General features: G+C 42.8%; 1 protein-coding gene across 2 annotated transcripts in view; it reads left to right on the forward strand.

The window, feature by feature from the left end:
* The window catches only part of ALCAM (activated leukocyte cell adhesion molecule), a 128,674-nt gene extending 123,052 nt beyond the window's left edge, over positions 1–5,622 (forward strand). For both annotated transcript variants that reach the window (XM_032219744.1, XM_032219743.1), the window contains one exon: positions 4,412–5,622. The gene's annotated coding sequence lies outside the window, so the exon portion shown is untranslated. The remainder of the gene's footprint in view (positions 1–4,411) is intronic.
* The last annotated feature ends 378 nt before the right edge of the window (positions 5,623–6,000 follow it).

The following is a 6,000-nucleotide window of genomic DNA, read 5'->3' on the forward strand; positions in this document are numbered from 1 at the left end:
TAATATACCCAGTGACGTGCGGTGAGGTTGATACCTGGTGAGGCTCAGCAGGGCAGCGGTCGGCCTCGGCGGGAGGGGGGGGGATTTGCATCACGGGAGCAACCAAGCGCCCGGGTCTGCGGCAAAGGCGCTTGGTGGCTCCCGTGATGCAAAGTGCCCCGCTGCCCCCCCCGCTGTCCCGGCCTGCGTCCGCTGCTTCTCCAAGCTCCGCCACTGGAAGTCCCGGATCGCCTCTGGGGGAAGGCTGAGTGAAAAATGGAGTGAAGCTTCTCTGTGGCCTCCCGGCGCTGCCCAGAGGCTCTTGCAGGAGCACGTGTCAGCGGCTGGCGGCCTGGAGCGGCCCCGGCTTTGAGACAAGGGAGCACTTAAAGTAGCCGCTGCCTCTGCCGCCACCACCGCCCCGCCAGGCGAAGGAGGGGCAGTGGCGGCGGCGGCAGCGGCTGCTTTAAGTGCTCCCTTGTCTCACAGCCGGGGCCGCTCCAGGCCGCCGGCCGCTGACACGTGCTCCTGCAAGAGCCTCTGGGCAGTGCCGGGAGGCCGCAGAGAAGCTTCGCTCCGCTTCTCACCCAGCCTTCCCCCAGAGGCGATCCGGGACTTCCAGCGGCGGAGCCTGGAGAAGCAGGCCGGGGCAGCGGGCGGCAGCATCGGGGATGGTGGGACACTTTGCATCGCGGGAGCCGCCAAGCGCCCAGGTCTGCAGCAAAGAGGCAGCCTTCTCCTTCTCGCCCACTCCTCTCTCCTCTGAAGCACGCCCCGCCCAACGTAAGCGTGCTCAAGAAGACACGATTGGCTGCTTCCAAATCAGGAGGCGGGAGAATTAGTGCCTCTTTTCCATCTGAACTTCTTTGCCTTTTAACTCTTTATTAACTTTTAGAAGGCGAAAAATTCCTTATGGAAAAGAGGCCCCGAGTTCTCTCGCCTCCTGCTTTGGTTAACACTAAGCAGACACCAAGCCACTGTGAGCTGGAATCTGGTAGCAACTATCTTGGCTTTAATTATTTAAAAAAAAATATTTAAATTTCTTTCTTTTTCCTGAGGAGACTGGTGAGGCTCCGCCTCCCTTGCCTCTAATGACTGCACGTCCCTGAATATACCTCTTAGCTGATAGGATGAAGGCAATAATACATTGCCATACACAGGTTTGATTAAGATTCAAACTTTTTGTATCTTACCAAAAAATCTTAATTGACCAAAGACGTATGAGCTGTATTTAGTACATAGCATCTTAAAATCTTAAATAACAACACTAATAACATAAAATTTGGCTACCTTCTTGGGTATTTCAAATGGCCTTAGTCTGAAATTGGAACACAATTATTTTATTGGGTAGTAGTTTGAGGATGAATGGAGACCCTAATTTTAAGAAAATCCTAAATACTTACCATATTTTTCAGAGTATGACACATTGGATTATAAGACGCACCTAGATTTTAAAGGAGGAAAACAAGGAAAAAAGTATTCTGAACCAAATGGTGTAGTAATATATTATTTAATAAAATACCAGTATAGCGGAATAATTTTTACCACCATATATCCTTTTTACAACTCTTCAACTCTGGCACTTGAAGTGCACAAGTCTTAAAACTGTACTCCTAACACTTAAAAAAAACCCAAAAATAAAACTTTATTTTTTAAAGCATTTTGCACCCAGGGAAAGTTGGAACACCAGCCACACACCACCTCCACTGACTTCTTTTGTGCTGCCAAAACCCCTCTCCACTCTTTGCCTGTGGTCGCCCCTTTAAGCTCCCAGCCATGGGGGAAGCATGGTGATCCTCCTGCTTGGCAGTTGCTTGCTCCCCACCCCTGAATAGCATGGAGGCTGAGGAAAGGGAGAGGGGAGCTGTGGCAGGGAAGGAGTCTTTGGTGGCTGCAGCAGCAAAAGCGGTGGCAACTGGAGCACAACAGCGGGCTGCCAGTTCCGGCTCTCCCTTCCCCGAGCACATCCTGTTGCTGCTGGCACAGGCGGGGCTCTTTCCATCGCTGCTACTCTCCGGTGGTGACAGGAGCAGTAGCAATAGCAATAGCCCTGCCGCCCAGCTGCAACCACCATGGGACATGCTTGAAGAAGGGAGAGCTGGAGCTGGCCTGGGGTTGTGCTCTAGACGATGAGGACGCTGCTGCTGCAGCCACCAGTGACTCCTTTCCTGCCACCACTCGCATGGGATAGGGCATGAGCATGGGAAAGGAGGAAAGGGCACCCGGATCCACACAGTAGGCAGGAGAGATGAGGAGCAGCAGCTGCTGAAAATTTGGAGGCAGAGTGGAGGGAGAGGGCAAGAGGGACTGGTACATCCTGGGGATTGTCCCGGCCATCACCGTCGCCAAGCTGGAGCCAGCCTTTGGGTGAAGGTGGATAGGTCTCCCCGATACACTCCAGCCTTCCCTCCCGGCTCCCCCTTTCACAGCTGGTATGAGTAAAGTAAAGAAAGAAATGTGCAGGAACTGAACCCCCTTTCTGCCCGCTGTCCCCCCCAAAATCAGGACTGATTCAGGCTGGTGTGTGTGTATGTGTGTTGTCTCTGCCTGTGGGCAAGTGGGCGGAAAAGGGATTCAGCTCCTGCATGTTCTCCTACAGCACCCTCCTCCTTCGCAGACTCGCCTTCTCTCCTGGCCAGAACTGTTTCAGGTGGCAGATCTGGCCAGAAAAAAAGAGAAGGTGAATTTGTGGAGGAGGAGAAGGTGTGCGGCTCTTTCCTCCATGATCGCTTTTCAGGCAACAGCTCCTGAGGGGGCCAAGCTTTCCCCGCTCGAAACTTTTTCACCCTGAGGGCCTGCATGCTCCAGGCAACCAGCAGCAGAACCAGAAAGCCAGCAATCATCTGGATGCATCTGATCTGCCTGCCCTGTGCCCACGCACAGTTCCTGCGCCCTCCCCGGACCACGTTGCCTGCTCACTTTTCTCCCCACCTCCCCTGGCTGATACGGCTGGCTAGAAGAAAAGACAAGGCGGGTCTGTGGAGGAGGATAAGGGTGCGTGGCTCTGCGATGTGAATCAAGGAACTGGGGAGAAAAGCATTTTCAGGTGGCAGCACATGCTTTCAACGCAGTTTCCCAGGCAGCTTCGGGAATCAGGCTCCATGTGGAGGGAGGATCCCCACTGCCCCTAACCACCGGAAAATGTGACATGTGAATGGGTGGGCAGCACTACATTCGGACCCACCCAGACCCACCCAGATTTTCACCCTCTTTTCTCGGGGGGGGGGGAATGCATCTTATACTCTGAAAAATATCGTATTCCCTGTTTGGTGTGGTACATTAGATATAGAATCATTTCAGTGCAATAAAGAGGGTAAATGAAACGCTTCATAGAATTGGCATGTAAGAATTGGAAGAGATATAGTAAATCATCTAGTCTACCTTTCTATTCAGCATGAGAATATATTACTACAGATAGTTCTTAATTTATGACTATAATGGAATTTTGGTCATTAGAGATCATTAGTTGAGGCATTATATGGCCAGACTAATTTTTTTAACCAGTTTTATAATAATCATAAAGTGAGTCACTATGGATGTAAAGTGAATCACAATGTAGTTAAGTGAATCCATTCGTCCTAATGGATTTTCAAAAACATGGTAAATTGTAGTAATATTATCATGGGACATTGCAACCAGTCATAACTGCAAACTGGTTGCTAAGCCTCTGAAATGTGATATCACTGAGGAGGGAGCACTAGTCGTAACTTTAAGTATGGGTTATAAGTGAGTCATAAGTCGAGGACTACCTATACTGCATTTCCAACAGATAGCCATCCAACCTCTGTTTAAATGGGAGTCTTACTTCCCAAAATGGTCTGTTCTATTTTGTACAATTCTTACCAATAGATTTTTTTTTCTTGATGTCACATCACAATCTGTTTTCTTGTAATGTAAATCTATATTTTCTTGTCCTGACTTCTGGAAGTTCTTAACCATTCTGCTTCATCTTCTTCATGGCAGAACTTCAAATACTGGAAGACAGCTATTATTTCTCCTCACAGTTTTCTGTTGCCTTCACTAAAATCTCAGAAGAATTTTCCTTAATTATCTGCTTTATAAGCACAAAGCAATGTATGGTTTTTCTCATCTAGTTTCTCAAAAACTCTTAAAAACAGTGTAATTGGGGAACAGTGGTAAACACTACATAGCCAACCATTTCTGGAAACTATTAATATCCTAACAAGATATGATATGTAGTATATTGCTTTTGGTGCTAATTTCCAGACTACTGTCTTCATGTTTGCTATTTAATTTCTCTTATAGTTTTCAATTTCAATAACAATCAGCAAGAACTTTCTAGTATTATAAACGTGAACAGTGATGGAGCAATTTTCTTTACTAATTGCTGTTACATTAGAAAATAAAATTTCAACCATATTTTCTGTGCCATTTATGCCATTTTTATTTATTGTCTTTGTTCTGGTTTTAGAAAATAAACAGACCAACTGAAGCATGAACATGGATTATGTTTAAGATATATAAGAAGATGAGACGGCTTATACAGATCATTGTTTCAAGTTTTCAAAAAATATATATCCAGTTTTCTCAAGCTTACAAAATTTCAGCAAAACTAATTTTGGCAACAGCCGTAATAATAGGTCAAAAATTGTGTTCAGTTTGAATATATATATTATTTTTTTGTAAATGTCTGCACTGAAGATTACTTTTGGTTTGCCTTTATGTAAATTTTTTACGTAGCTATTTTTATACACTGTAAGGCTTTGTTCTGGGAGTTGCTGGTAATCTGATGTATAGTGTTTTTATTTTCATCGTTTTTGCACCCTTTAAAGAGGTACATTTCTAATTCTGACTGCTATCAGTAAATCTACTACTTTGCACAGTGAGTATTTAATTTATGAAATTGCCTTATGGGAAAAGGAAACATTTCTTTGTTTTTCAAAAATCACTGTAAGAAAAAATATTTAAAAAAAATATGTAAGGGAAAATAGAAAAAATCAAATTAAACACTTTATAATATAATACAAATCTGCTAAACTATTAATAACATGTACATAATTGTCAAAGGGTAATCAGGTATTATTCAAGATTCATGTTATTGTGTATACCAATGTCTATTATGAAGTCTTTTTTAGGCAGGAAAAATCTTTTTATTGATAGCATTCTGAAAAACAATTGTTTTTTCAATTACATGATATATAGTATGAATGACTGGAATTAAGAATTAGTTCAGATTTTTTTTGTTATCCACTGCCTTAAAATTACCTTTGTTTTTTTAAATTTCAAAAAGGAAAAAAAAATAATTGGAGGTTTTTTCTTTTTTCTTTTAAGTAGTCATACTTAAGCTGCATTTTTCCACAAAATAGAATATATATATTTTTGTGTGTATGTGTGTGTGTTTGTTAACAACACTACAGATATTGCACCTTGAGATGATTTTAGTGTTTTTAACTGGTACATAATTTATCAAAAGTACAGAAATTGTAACAATAAAATGAAATCTATGTATCTTTAGTTACACCCAAGACTGTAACTTTGTAGACCTGTTTTATGCTTTAGAATTTTTTTAGAAAGTTAGCATAAAAAGAAACATTTGGATAGATCAGGACAAATAGTGTTTAGCAATGTTTCCTCTTTTAGCAGAAGACTAGGACATAATAACATTTTTTATCAGCAGGAAGATAGAATTAGAATAAGCGTATGGTTTGGTTCACCGATTTATGAGTCTGGGGAAAGGATGAGTCTCTAGCTTATTGGAAAGTTCTTAGAAAAGAAATGGAGTTGGAAATTAGGAAATGCATTTTGCCACACAGGAGAGGGGAGAAACTGTTGTGATTTTGTAAAATGTTAAATGTTTGGGCAGTAGTGATTAATATCTTAAATAAACCCTTTCTATAATGTATTTGGCATGGATTAAATACATGAAATGTTCTAGAAATTCAATAGTGTAAAAATATTATAGAAGAATCCTGTAAAAAGTCCTCTCTGCACTGGTTAAGGCTTTATTTGGCAATGTAACAACAGCAAATCTTGATAAATGTTAAACCAAAGTTAAAAGGG

This window comes from Thamnophis elegans, chromosome 6, assembly GCF_009769535.1.
Source record: "Thamnophis elegans isolate rThaEle1 chromosome 6, rThaEle1.pri, whole genome shotgun sequence".
Classification (NCBI taxonomy): domain Eukaryota; kingdom Metazoa; phylum Chordata; class Lepidosauria; order Squamata; family Colubridae; genus Thamnophis; species Thamnophis elegans.